General features: G+C 40.4%; 1 long non-coding RNA gene across 1 annotated transcript; it reads left to right on the forward strand.

The window, feature by feature from the left end:
• The first annotated feature begins 1,407 nt into the window (after window positions 1–1,407).
• On the forward strand, window positions 1,408–5,162 carry LOC116787329. The gene is made up of 3 exons (XR_004357246.1): window positions 1,408–2,177; window positions 3,403–3,548; window positions 5,054–5,162. It is a non-coding gene; the product is annotated as an uncharacterized LOC116787329 (long non-coding RNA).
• The last annotated feature ends 9,630 nt before the right edge of the window (window positions 5,163–14,792 follow it).

A 14,792-nucleotide genomic window follows, 5' to 3' on the forward strand; every position in this document is an offset into this window, starting at 1 on the left:
GTCTATGTTCATTACCAAGCTCAATGCAGGACAGTGCATCCCTGTGAGAGCCTTCCCATAAGAAAGCTGGAAATGAAGTCCTGGGGGGCCCAGAAGAGTAAAAGTCAATGCTGTCTTCTGGTGGATGTGTGAAAAAGCCACAAGCACACCTCAGCAGAGCAGGGGGAGCACTTTTGGAAGGGTGAATTTTATTTTTTTTTGAGGTGCTTCTCCTTTGAAATTGGGTTAGAGTTGCTTTGGCTCCCAGGAAAAGGTTGAAGCCATTTTCTCACAGATGGCAAATGCCAAATCCTTTAGGAACACCATTTGCAAAAAGGTGTTGTACTTGTCTCATGTAAGAGAAATGTTTTCATGATGGATCCTTTTGCTACTGTGTTAGTGATAAAGGAAGGTCATGGATAATTGTGTTCACTTTTTAAAGCACAGTGTTGTTAAATCTTTTATATAGGGATAAAAGTTAAAAAAAAGTCTAGTCTCCAGTAGAGACAGCTTCTCCCTGAACAGAGGGAATCCAGAATCAAGCAGAGACTGGAATTTTAAAGCTGATATCACAGATCTCTTCTGTTGCCCCTGGTAATTCAGAAAAGAAAAGAAACTGCCTATTTTTAATCTTACTCTCAGCAAGCCAGACCAAAAAGCCTAGGATTTACTATCACACCTTGAAAAAAATGTGTCTTTAGTAATCTCTGTTAATCCACAGGAAAGGTACTTGAAAATAATCACTATAACTAAGCTGCAAGTTCTTTCAGCTTTGATTTCACAGATCAAACAGTGACCAGTGTTACAAAAATTAAAAAGAAAAAGGAAAGCCTGTTGTTTTACTGAATCCTTATATTGTATGAACATCTAGGAGCTATTTTGGCTTTAATCTAATGGCTTCTTGATCTTTGCAGATTTGGACAGCAGATACTACAATGCTTCACAAATCTCCCTCAGATTTTGTTTGGAAGGACCTGGTGAGATTTAGGACAAGCCTTGAGTGTGCTGCCATTGTCTGTGACCACAGTGGTCAAGTGAGTGCCCTGAGAAAAATCACCACCTTAGTCCAGGACAGACAGCCCTATTACTGGATTTCCCTCAGACATTTAGGATCATGTGGTTAAAGTCCTTGTAGAATCAAGCAAAACAAACCCAGCAGATCTGTGATCACTGTGTTAACCTTGCTTCAGTGTGGATGTGAATTTTTAGGATCTGAAGGATGGAAGAAAAACAGTGGATTGACGTCATCACTAGCTGACTGAAGGGCTGCCACCCTCACAGTGACTGAAGCTGGGGCTCCACAAGTGTGAATTACATCTTGTAACTGTTGAGTGAATGTTGACTTTTGGCCTCACCTTTTCAAATTTACTCCCTTTCTAGCTCAGTTTGGCCATACTTACTGTTACAACAGCGCCAGGAGATCAGAGGCTGAAAGGAAACTTGAGATGTGGTTGTTCCTGGCTGTGGCCTGCCTGGGTAGTTCTGGAACATCTTAAGAAACACAGACTCCACCATGTCCCCAGGTCATCTGCTTTAGTACCTCACTCTCTGTGTGCTTAGAAAAGCTTTCCTAGTGCCTAAATGGAATTTTTTCTGCCTTGGTTTTAGTCCTTTCCTTCCTGTCCTATCCACTGTGGACACGGAGAACAGGTTGCTTTTTCTTCCTTCAGCAGCCTTTGACACACTTGCAGAAGTCCTGTCCTCTTTTCTCTCCTTCTTTGGCCAATTTACTTAATTGGAGCTGCAGAATTTAAAGGGTCTTAGATGATGAATCCACCTTAAATATATTTTAAGACTAGAAATGGATTTTGCAGTAAAAACTCTGGAATTTGTTGATTGTGATTAGTATTTGTCTTTCAAATGTTAAATAACTCAGAAATACATTGGAGTGCCTCCCCTTTCAGCCCTCCTTTGTTTGCCTACAGCAAACAATTTTCTTGATGAAAAAATGTAGAATATAAATAAGCTGTGATACGTTCTTTGGGTTTTTTTCAGGCTATGGCTTGGTACACTCCTCTCTACTGGAACAGAAGACAAGGATGGGGGTGAAAGAGGAAAGTGAAACATTTGAGAATATTGTCATAAAACTTTCTCAAGGACTGAGCAAAAAGAAGGACGGGAAAATGAACAGGAATTTACAAGAACTGATTCAGAGTGGAAAAGAAAAAAAAAAAGAAAAGACAAAGCTTCATTAAAAGGTATCTGACATTAATTATGTGCACTCTGTAATTGCAGCATCATACCAGCCTTGCTCTGTAAGTGAATGCTTTTAAATGAGCATCTTGTTGGAAAAGCTCTGCATTTAGAAAATAAGAATTAACCTTAACCTTCAAACAGGAATCCAGCCCGAATCTCCTTATAGGAGTGCACTCGTTGTCAGTCAAGACTAAGCAGGAAGTAAAACCCAAGTAAAATTCTTCTTAAAATGTGACTTCATTATTACGTTTTATCCTTTGAGCCTGAAGTGTTTAGAGACCACAACCTGGAACACTTCCAGCCAAAAATGTTGATGTTCACAGAACTATTTACCTTCGTCTTGAGAAGGGTGGACCTGAACTTACTGTTCTCTCAGCCCACTGTGCTTTGATACAGGGTAGGGACTGAAACCCAGTTGCTTCAGAACTGCCTTTTAGGCTTTGTATCAAATTTAGAATTGGTAAAACTGTGGAAAAGGTGTGGGTCATTGGTCCAGCTTGGGCACCCAGGTCTCAGTCAGGAACACCAGAGTCAAACCATTCACTGTTTTAAAAAAGAAACACAATATTGTTGTTTTTTTCTAAGAAGTATTTGTCACAGGGGCTTTGCAATGGAAAAAGATGTATTTGAAAAGTAAAGAATTGGCCAATCTGAATATATTTTCACCAAAAAGGTGAGTGACCCTTCTCATGTTTGGGGTGGTTGCTCTTCTCTAAATTTCTTCTCCAGACTGTGGCTGGAGATGTTCAGAAGATGAACAGTTTTCAGCATAGGTTACACTGGCTGTTCTTCACAAACTTTGTTCTTAAAAATGGCTAAATTACTTTCGCTCGAACTCTCCAAAGAAACTAAGTCAGAAGGAGGGAGAAATTATGTAAAAATTCAGTGCAAAGAGTTCGAGTCTGGCAGAATTATAACCAAAGGCAAATGGTAAATTATAATGTGATATGTCAAATTATGTAGAAGTTGCAGTTCTTCTACCTAGAACTAAATGCAAAATGCATCAAATATATGTGTGCTGTTTGTTAGGTGTATTGCATAAATTTAATGTGTGAGCAGGAACCACTATAAATTTATGCAAAAGACATGAATAAATATGCTAATGCAATACAAGAAATAATGCAGTAATATATAAAATATACATATTTTTTATAACTTGTGCGCACACATGCATGTGCAAAATATGTGAAATACACACAGTAGACTTAATTGAATTTCTGTTTACAGGAGGAAAAATAGACTTCTACATCCCTTTTCCCTAATCAAAGTACCTGCTGCCAAAGTTAAATGTCTCCCACTGAACCCTCACTTTTCCCATTGATGGGAATGATGGCAGCAGTTCGTCAAGTCATCAGGGCCTGACCCTGTGCCAGGTGAGTTCTTTCTGTCCCCCTCCCTCAACACGTTTATTTATTTGTCAATTATTTATATTTGCTACTGCAAGAATATATTCTGTACATTATAAAGCATGCGCACAAATAGATATTTCAAAGGAGGAGATAAATATTTAAAAATACTATTTTAAAATATTTAAAAAATCAATTATATTTATTAATATTAAAAAAGTATTTTCTTCCTGCGTGTCAGTGGATTGCCTTGCACTTCCCCTGGAAGACCACTGCTCTAAGCGACTCTTGTCACTGATACTGGTGCACTTAGGAAATTAAACAAAATATTATGAATTAGTAAGAGAAGGAGACTTACATTGGCTGCGAATTGTTAATTAGGCAGTAATGAGAAAATCAGTGTGTAATTTGGATATGTCAAACCCACAAAGCTGTTGACATCCTTGAAGGACTCAGGGGAGGAGGACAGAGTGAAAAAGTGCCCAAAGAGACTGATTAAGGTTAAAATGAGTAAAATGTGTGTTGGACAAACAAGGTGATCGTCGTGTGAGGGGGTTCAGGAATCACAGCAAGAGGGGAAGCAGTCTTAGATCCAGGAAACAGAACTAAAGGGAGTAGAACCAAGTGAAACATAGGAAGGTTTAGGTTGAACAGGTAAATAAAAATGAGTTTCAGTGATCTATAGTATAGTCTTCCACTTGTACTCATTGTTCCGTTTAGTGTTTTAAACCACTGGTAAGATTTAAGTGCTCAGCTGCCATTAATTTTAAAGGAACTGGGTATCCAGCTCCTGGATCCAACTTTGTAGCACTCTTTAGTGGACACTTAAAACCAGACTAGTGAATTAATTTGAATATACCCAGGAGGTCACTCTGTGACTGGCATGGATATGTGACTGCACAGTTAGCAGGAATTTTTCCCCATTTCTGGGAGTGCCAGCCTAGGAAAAGCCTTTCAGCTTGAGACAGAAAAGTATTTATGCATCTGCTTGTCTTTAACACACAAACAGTAATTCTGCAACCAGGGAGGAGTGTCGGGGAGATCTTTCTCAACTGTTAAATCCAGGCAAAGCAGAAAGCTGGAGAGGTAGTGGTAGGACAGGGGGGAATGGTTTCAAACTGAAAGAGGGTGTGTTTAGGTGGGATATCAGGAAGAATTTCTTCCCTGTGAGGGTGGGGAGGCCCTGGCACAGGTTACCCAGAGAAGCTGTGGTTGTCCCATCCCTGCAAGTGTCCAAGACCAGGTTGGATGGGGCTCTGAGCACCCTGGTCTAGTGGAAGGTGTCCCTGCCTGTGGCAGGGGTGGTGGAACGAGATGATCTTTGAGGTCCCTTCCAACCCAAACCGTTCTGTGATTCTAAGATTAAAACCTGATGCAATCAGCTGTAGTGGACCTGATTTCATGGTTTGTTTCCTGCTCTGTCTGGATCACTGGTAGCATCAGGTACTGGGTGTCTATTTTGTGTAATCCTGGTTTGTCTCATTTGCTAAAGCTTATTTTGTCTTGTTGTGTGTCACTCTGCTCTTCTGCAGAGCTGGGTCCCCTATACCTGCTCTGATAGTTTCCTGGACAGGGCAAAGCTGGGGACAGAGAGGAATTGGCAGCTGGGAGTGCTGTTTGTGACCTGGCAGAGAGAGAGGCAGTGCCTGCAGATTTGTTTCCTGAGCGTGGGAACTCTGAAGGCAGAACTCAGAACAAGGTGGTCTGTCACACACTAAATACATCTGATTTCTGTAGGTTTTCACATGCAACCCACATACCCTCAGTCTCTCTTTCTCAGATCTTTGCAAAAGATAATTCAGCTCAATTTACTTACGGTTCATTTGCAGTTCTTTTCACTACTGAATTATGAAATTATTCCTCTTAATACTGCCAGGAGAGTTAATAATACCCAAGATATCAGATTAAAAATTAAATAAGGGTATAACCATTATTTTACTCTCATAAATATTCGTGTGTGGTACATATTACTGCTGGATTTTTCCAGAACTGAATACATAGAGATACAAGCATCATTCTTATTTTATTACCACCCAAAAATTACAAGTGCTTTAGGCAGATTTGTACAAGTATGCTACTAGACATTATTACAGATGGTGGTGGAATGATGATCTTCAAATATACAATGGAATGATGATTTTGAACCATATGACTACTTTCTTTTTTTTCCCTCTCTTGATTTTTCTTTCTTTGATTAAAGTTTTTAACTAACTGGCATGAACAACTGGGGTCCACAGTAATTGCAGTCTTGCTTAGGTCCTGGTCCAAGAAAGCTTCCCTATTCAGCAAGGACTCTGCAACTTGTTCATAAATGCTTCATAACATCAGCAGCTTACAGAAAGCAGTATTGATAACTTGGTTTCCTCTGCAAGCACACTTTTAATCACTATTATCTTTAAATAAGGATACTTACTTACCTAGTGCCACATTACAGTAAAGTTAGGTCAATTCCTTTGAGTTGAATTAGCAATTCAAAGTATTTTTGCATTTTCCTCTTAGATGCTTAATTTGGCTTTTCAAAATCAGTTTAACATACGCTTGTATTTCAGAAGCCCACTCAAAACTGCAGAGATGATACTGTTTGATCACATTTGCTTCTTAGCTTTGAGTATTTACCTTCTCATACATCTGTTGTACCCTTTCTAGCTCCCAGCTCTCCTCTATAATAGTCAAACATTGTCTTTCCAATCTCTTTTTGTCATATCTTAAGTTACCTTCAAATGGTGTTTCACTTCATTCTTCATTATCTGTAAATTATAGGGGTTTTTATTCATTGTAGAACTGTCTGTTTGGTTTCCTCTTCACCCAAGCAGCCTCATTTTCTTCTCAGACTGAGGGATAAGAGGGAAAAACCCCTGCTACTGTCACAGATCACAAAGTTAGAGCTGAGGTCCGGCCTCCTGTTTTCCTCAGAAATGCATCACTCTGGCGATGATTCTTTTCTGTTGTTGTTATGAATTTCACTCAGAATCAAAATGCTCAGCTGTGAATTTTGCAAGGAGTTTAAAAATAACCGTGGGGTGATGGTGAAGTGAGCACTTTGAAGCCTCAGCCAAAACCAGTGAGTTTTGTCAATCAGAATGTTTCCCCGTTGCTAAGGAAACCTAATTAAGCTTTCAGTGGCAAATTGAACCTGCAGATGAGGAACATATTTAGCCAGTGAAAAGGAGCCAATTCCTGGCACTATCTTCACTAGCAAATGCATCAAGCCTGAGAGCTTTCTGTTCTTTCCATTGGTTCTCGTGGGTTTTGTCCCAGAAATTGAGAGTTGAGTGAGATGAGATGCACTCATATCATGGTGTGTTTGCTCTCTTGATTTGTCCCAAGCACTTGACTTCCATAGTTTATGGAACTGCCCTGTAATTTCCAGAAATATTTGCAGATCCATCTCTTCTGCCCTTGGACATCAACATATCACAGGCAAAACTGAGCAATAACATTGGCCACTATAAATGATGCTGTACAAACACGCAGATGCAGTTTTTGAGTAGCAGGAGGTCAAACAAGACATAACAGTGATATCCCATGATAAGAAACTAAGTCAGCTGCTTTCTCCAGTAGATCAATTGATCGGTGTGGATCAATGAACTGTTCCTATTGTTGCTAAGACACAGAGCAAAAGCTCCTCAGCTTGCTCATCACAGTGTCATTCCCTCTGGCTGACACTCAGGTGCTCCAGGAGACTGTACCTTTGAGTGTGTTTATGCACTCTCTGCCAGCCTAAGTTTTTCTGTAGCCTTCAAAACCTTAAAACAACTTCAGTTTCTTGCTGGATGCAGATCAATATCTGGAATTTTAAGGTTTTGTGGTGCTAAGAAAGAGGGTGATCCAGTAAAGGCGACCATTAGGGTGACAGAAAGTTATCAAAATACCCTACCTTTTTTTTGTCAGGTAGCAAATGCTGTACTATCACATGGGAATTCTGGTTTCTTTATTGCTGCTTTCTCAGCCATGACACCTTTTGGCCTGACACTGTGTTTCCCTATCTGCCAGGGAGATGAAAAATCAAAAATTATTTCCTTATCTATTTATTGTTTGCCACTTAGAAAGCAACAATGTAATGTGCATTCGAGTATTTTTGTTTCAGGAAGAAAAACCTGTATGTTATTCTGATGTAGAATTTTGGAGGAGGAGAAAAACCACAGGAGGTCAAACCTCTTGCTGAGGAGGAAAATCAAGGGGATAAATAATAATTGTAAGTGGCAATATAAACAAGCAAACAACTCACCTCCTTCCATCATGGTCAAGTAAATGACATTGTGGATACTTCAGTGCCAACAAAAACAAGTCAAAGATGTAACCATGGTTTTGTGGAGTGAGAGAGGAGGTGGGGTTTGATAAGAGGCTTTCCAAAGACTTTATGGAACCCAAATACCTTTCCCACCTTTGTGGGTGACCAGAAGTGACAGCAGGTGATTGCTGTGGGGAGACTGTGGTTGCAGTTGTGAAAAAGCAGTTCTGTCCTGGATAATTTTGGCAGAGCATCCTGACCTTCAAGAAGCCATGACTAAGGATGGCCCTTTATCTTCTTGTCTCCCATTACAGCACATTGTCTGTGACCAAGTCACTTAATGGGGTGGTAAAATGAAGTCCAGAGACTGCTCACATGTCTTAACAATACCCAGCTCTTATGAAATCTCCAAGTGGACTTGCTTAAAGGTGGTGCTGATGTCAGTAGAGACGTGGAGTAACTTAAGAAATGACTCTATGGTAAAAGTATGTCCAGGGCTGAGATTAGGTCTGGGCAAAGTTCATGGAACTGACAGAAATCTGGGGTCATGGAGTGAAAAAGCTTCTTCCCTCCCAGCGGGAATTTATGGAGAACTGCAAACAGTAAAAAGAGGGAGCCAAAGCCATTAGGATTTTTCCAGTGAGACTTGTGTAGATGGTGTAAGGCAGATAGTCTGAGAGCACCAACTAGAGGGAAAGACAGAGGAAAAAAATGACATGATCTCCATTCAGAGGGTGATAAAGTTTTGGAGAAGCACGTGCAGTTCATGGGCAGCCACCTGTGATTTTGGCCAACCAACGCTTGCTGAAATCCAATTCAACCAAAAGTCTGCAAGGGAGAGTTTGATCCTTTAAAGTAAAGGTATCTTAGAGACAACCAGTGACCTTGTGATTGTATATTCATCCTGATGTGGTATTTGTTTAAAATGTTCTTCCAGAAAGTCAGAAGAAACAGAGTGTTTTTGTTGTAGCATGTTTGATTCCTAAATTGACTTTCTTTTCAAGGTAGCTGTGTGGAAATAATGACTGTTGTCATCAACATGAAGGAACTAGCCAGAAGAAAAATCCTTTAGCTCCCAGCTGTGTGAGTGGAGAAGGCAGAAGGAGGTCTACTCAGTAAGCAGGGGTGAGTAGAGTTTTCAATCAGTTTTCAAAACAAACAAACAACCAAAGAAAAAATGGTAGAGCTTAAAACCCCCACAGTTCAGAACACGAGAATTTCTTTATTTTGTTGAAAATCCTTTTAGTCTTCTTTCTGTGAGAAAGACCCGTGCCAGACTACAAATGGAAAGCATCTGGATTCGGGCATTGCAACTTGAGCACAGCTGGACACATCTAATTCTAGAGAACTTCTTGTTTACATCTTAGGTTTGCTTTAATTTGGAATCTATTTACAGTGTTCCTTCCAGGAAAAAGAAAGGTTTAAATGCACACTCAGATGTATTTTTTTATCTGTTGAAGACTCCATTGCACACACTACCCTACCTAAAGACCCAGAATCATGTGAAGCTTTCACATGTAAATATGTAGACACTCGAGTTGTTGGAAGTCTCTCTTTCAACCTTCTTGATTTCTAGATTCTTCCCTGGGAGCTGTTTCTTTGATTTTACTTAATATCAGTTCCACAATTCGTTGTCATGCAGAATATTTTGTTTATATCTGTGCTACAAAATATCATTAGATATTCAGATGCTGGGAAACATTATTCCAAACTCTTATTTTGCTTCTTAAGTTCTGTTACAAAAAGGCATAAGAATTTTGGGGTTTGTCCATCAAACTACTGATATATACAACTTATTATAATAATTAATTTGTGCAATATGTATTGATGTTGCTTACAATGCTTAGTGTTCTCCAAAGTACTTTATACATTTTTATCTATCTATCTATCTATATGTATAAGAAGAAAAAGATTAATCAGCCTATCACATCAGGTAGAAATAGAGAAGAAAACAAACTGGAGGATTATTGTCTGTGCCTGTCTGCTCACTGTATACATGAAGTGGGGTTTTTGCCCAGGTACAGACTTTTTCATCTTTGTCTTATGCAAAATCATAGTAATAACACTTCTCTCCTGGGGGCAGTGTGAGTCAGCAGTGTTTGTAAAAACCTTTTCTATCTTTAGCTGAGAGGCACTTTAGAAGTGCAGTGAATTGGTATTTTTCTCAGTGACACTGCATTGAATGTTTTCTAATTAAGAATTCCACGGTTTCAGAGAAACTTGATGAATTAAAATGACCTCAGGAAAACCATGGCCAGGTCATTTGCTTTCTGGTCTCTAGGTTTGTTATGTGATAGTCAGGGCTCAGTGGAAGTATTGCAATAGCCAAAGAAAACCATACAACATTTTACAGTTTTATGGGGAGGAAGCCTTTAACACCATGTACTCGATGTCGGTTCACACTGTGGAAATTTCATGTCTCAAAAACCAGCTCATCTTGTGACCTGTGATGTTATCAACAGTAACTCTGTACACAGTTGTCTCAAAGCAAATGAAAACAAGGGTCTTTGCTTTATTTTCAGCAAAAGAGATTTAAAAGTACACTTCAGATTACAGAAAGTTAAAAATTCAGCTTGACACTGATGTACCTGTTTTGTAGCAACTCATTAAATCCTGGTGTCACAGAGCCCTAAAAATATATCTGCTTCACAGCCAAGTCAGGCTTTCATTCAGATATTCCTTAAAAATCATTTTGCCTCATAGCATTATTCTTTCAGACAAGGTAGACTGTCAAGAGCACTATCTTCAATCCCACTTGCCCATTTTGCCATGAAGAGTTGTCCAAACCAGCTGAGACAGAGACATGCAGATCTATAGGTTCTTGCATAGGGTAAGAAATAACAGAGCAGCTGAGTTTACTGCAGCTGAAAGGGCCGTGGGATGTGCTTCTGAAAGTGAGGACACAGAACTCTCATGCACAAGCACACACACATACTAGAGTACAGACAATTTTGTGTATTTTACTGCCAGTGATTATTATAGGCAGTAGTTTATGATTTTTCCAGGTGCTGGATGCATTTGTAGTGCTGTAACAGTGATGGATATTACATTAGTGTGTATGGCCTTTTGACTCACTATGGCCCTATGTTCATACAGAAACAATCATAATCTTTGTGTAGTCCGAATTTCTCGGTCCTGAAACCAGAGGGAATTCTGAGAGACACCAGAAACTGATGACTCAGAAGCACAAAAGTTTTGGTCCCATATAAAGGTAGTTTCAATGTGGGAAACAGGAATAGAAACTTAAATCACCGAATGCATCCTATATGGATAGTCTTATTCCAAACTAGAATGCCTTTTTCCTGGCTTAACCTGTTTCTCTTTCAAAATTATATAAACTAAATCAGAGAAAAAAACCCCAACAAACAAAACAAAGAATAAAACCCAACACTTATTTTGCATGGAATATATATAGAGTCAGTTAAATCCCTGTGTTCACAGTGGTCATAGTTATAACTAGTAAGTGATAACTATATAACTTATATACTAGTAAGTTTTACCATAAAAATTACCTTAATAAACACCTTCACAACGTATCCTATAGATAACTTGTCCTCTAGTGTATATTAATTCCAGAGGAATATCTGTGAGCATGCACTGAGCTCAGATAACTTAATAATGACTTCCTCAGTGATTTTATGTTGTTCTTGAATTGGTTTTTTCACGGCATTTAATGTAGGGAAAATTTGATTGCAATAATCAAGAGGGTTTACCCTTGAAGCTAATTGACCACAGAGTGGCTTTTTTTCCAGATGGAAAATGGACCTTTTCCATGCCAAATAGTCATTAGGAAAGCTTAGATTATTTGAAAAGTGAAATTCAATTATGTGACAGAGCCAGATCAGAAGTGTAGCTTTCCATCCCAGTGCAAGTGTCTGTTTTGTGGGTAAAAAAAACCAGGATAGAACGGACAAGGCTGGCTACCTTCCAAACTCTTTTGTGGGGTTGGTGGGAACCTCAGGATGGGAAAAGGGGCTGCAGGAGTCAGGGCAGAAGGAGATGCTGCCTGACCTAGTCCTTTCTCCACTCTAGTGGTCCCCACAATCCTTTCTCAAGAGGAATACTAGCAAACTTAATTTTAAATATACATTCAAAATGCAGATTTCAAATCAGCAGGGTCCTGTGGTTGATAAGCCATCCTTTTTTTCCTTTCAGTTTGGTTCTCCTGCAGTGGCTACTGTTATATTCCAAGGTATTTTTTTCTAAACGATGAAATAAGAAGCAGTCCACACAAGCTATGTGCAGGTACACAGTCAATTGTCAGAATACTAGTGCAGAATTAATGTTGATATCCTCCTCACTGCATTTCAGGTCACCTGGAACAGCTCAGGAACAAGTGACACACCAGATTACTGTTAGAGGGAAGATGGAACAGGCAGTCTCTCCTGGTACCCTTTTGTTTTCTCATTTTCTTCCCCTGCACTCCCAGCACCTTTGCAGTGCTGAGACTGAGCGGCTCCAGCAGTGGGGATGTTGATGACAGGGATTTAATTCCAAAGCCTCTCTCACCTGCATGTCAGCAGTGTGGATTTTTGTCCCAGTGGCTGTCACAAGCAGATTGCAACCGTGTGGGACGTGTTTGTAGGTCTCAGTTCAGTCTCTAGTAGAGAAGCCACTGCTTTATGGTGCTGCTACTAAACAGTAACATCCTGAAAGCAAAGGCAAAGCCTGCACAGGCATAGAAAAGAAGTAAACCTGTGAGACAGTTTTAAGAAAAAATGGCATAAAAACATTGTTTCTACTAATTATCCTGTGTTGTAGATTTATTAATTTATGAAGTTTAGTCTCCAAGGTTAGCAATATTGCTTCTTTTGCAAGTTAATCACCCCAAAATTAACCTGGGCATGTCTAGAGATTGGTGTAACATTATCCCATTCAGTTCTTCACACCCACCTGAGGTTTCTTTGGATACTGTGGGACAAACCAGGGTATTTCAAAATAAGGAAATTAAATCTGTGCCTTATCTCTGATCCCTCTATTCCCTACAGTTTACAGTTTTCATGACGTGGAAGCCCTCTATTCAGGCTTATCCCAGTTAAGTAATGTAGGGCAAGGCCACTGCATATTCTGTCTTATCCTTTATTCATACAATCATAGACTGGATGGGGTTGGAAGGAACATCAAAGACCATCCAGTTCCAACCCCCTGCCATGGGCAGGGACACCTTCCACTAGCCCAGGTTGCTCAGAGCCCCATCCAACCTGGCCTTGAACACTTCCAGGGATGGGGCAACCACATCTTCTCTAGGCAACATGTGCCAAGGCCTCCCCACCCTCACAGGGAAGAATTTCTTCCTCATATCCAATCTAAACCTACTCTCTGTCAGTTTGAAGCCATTGCCCCTTGTCCTGTCGCTCCAGGCCCTTGGAAATAGTCTCTCTTCATTCCTTGTGGGCTCCCTTCAGGTACTGAAGGCCACAATTAGGTCACCCCAAAGCTTCTCTTCTCCAGGCTGAACAATCCCAACTCTCCCAGCCTTTCCTCGCAGCAGAGCTGCTCCATCCCTCTGCCTCTGATCATCTTGGTGTCCCTCCTCTGGACTCGCTCCAACAGCTCCAAGTCCATCCTCACATCCACCAGCCGTATTTGCCCAGAAGTCTGGGCCCTAAGCACTTCATTTTTGCAGGAGTAGACACTGCAAATGCCAAACAACAGAAGCACAGCCATGATTCCATTCTGGAATGACTGCACAGTCACGAGGCAACACATGGTGGATGGAGAGTGCCCTATTTCTTTTAGTTTGCTGCTTCTCTGTTAAACAAACTACAGTTTTGCTGCACACTCCGTGCAGGAGACACTGTGAACTCCCGCACGGACTTGCAATGAATATTAAAAATTGATCGTCCAGTCTGTGGGTTGATCTTGCTGTGAGTAATCCCAGAGAGTTGGTACATGTCCATGTGTCACTGTACATTTTCTTTAGGCAGAGCTCTGAAAGCAGAGTAGAATTGCTTGCTATTTATATCACAGTTATCAGAAAGACAGCAGATGTAACAGAGCTCAGGAAGACAACAGGGGTTCCTGTGAATTTTGGGGCATTGTAGAAGCCTAATTTGCAACCTTGCTGAAAGAAAATGGATTCCCCAAACCTCATGAAAGGGCTGTGCTTTTGACAAATTTCCTTTTCTTCCCCGCAGTGCTGAGAGAAGCTTTCATAACAAAACTGAAAGCCAAAAGAAATTAATCACTGAGCACATCTCTACAGTTTCAAAGATTAAGTCATAAGTGCCAAAAGGGTGACTACACAAAGTCCATACATGTGTTTTGTGACTAAGTGCCTGCACACAGTGCACTACTGACTTCATCTGTTCAGCTCAGGGCCCATTTTTAATTTTCAGTGGCAGTTTCAAGTGGGATGTGACTAATGGGGAAAATAAGGATTCAGTCCTGATTATATTGCCTAAATGTCCTGATGCATTCCACCAGGCAAGTCCAGGGCTTCCCAGCGTTACGGTGGAAGGTTACTTAGGGTAGTGAGGTATAAGTGCATAAAACTTCTTGCAAAAGGGCTTTAAATTAAAATATATCCTTGGAGTTCATTAGGGAAAAATTTGCACCTTAATCATGACTTAGCTGAAAAATCACATTGCACAGAAAAAGCTACAGTAAGAGATTGTTTGTGTTGCAAAACTCTATGAGCAAAAACTGAGAAATGCCAGAATTCGGGCATCCTGTGCAACCTCAGTTTAGATCCCTGAGGAATTACAGCCCTGCCCTCCACCCTGTCTTGTTCAGCTCTGGATGTATTGTGTGGTTTATGCCTGGTCCAAGCTTTTGCTGCCAAGGTCCAGGATCCTCCAGGTGTGTTTTCCAGTATTTTTGATCAGAGATTTCCTACCTCTGCCAGCTGGCTCCTGTGCTAAATTCCGCAGTTAGCTCCCTTTCCCTGTTTCTTACCACCTCTTTATCCAGCTGCTCCATCCTTCCATCTTCCTGTGAGTGGTTACTGACTCCTTCCCAAGTGTGTGGATCTTGGTCTCTTCCAGCTCTTTGTTGTGAGTCTCTGCCTTCAAAATATTTTGATTTACATCACGTTTCTT

The sequence above is a fragment of the Chiroxiphia lanceolata genome, chromosome 5 (genome assembly GCF_009829145.1).
Source record: "Chiroxiphia lanceolata isolate bChiLan1 chromosome 5, bChiLan1.pri, whole genome shotgun sequence".
NCBI classification, from domain to species: domain Eukaryota; kingdom Metazoa; phylum Chordata; class Aves; order Passeriformes; family Pipridae; genus Chiroxiphia; species Chiroxiphia lanceolata.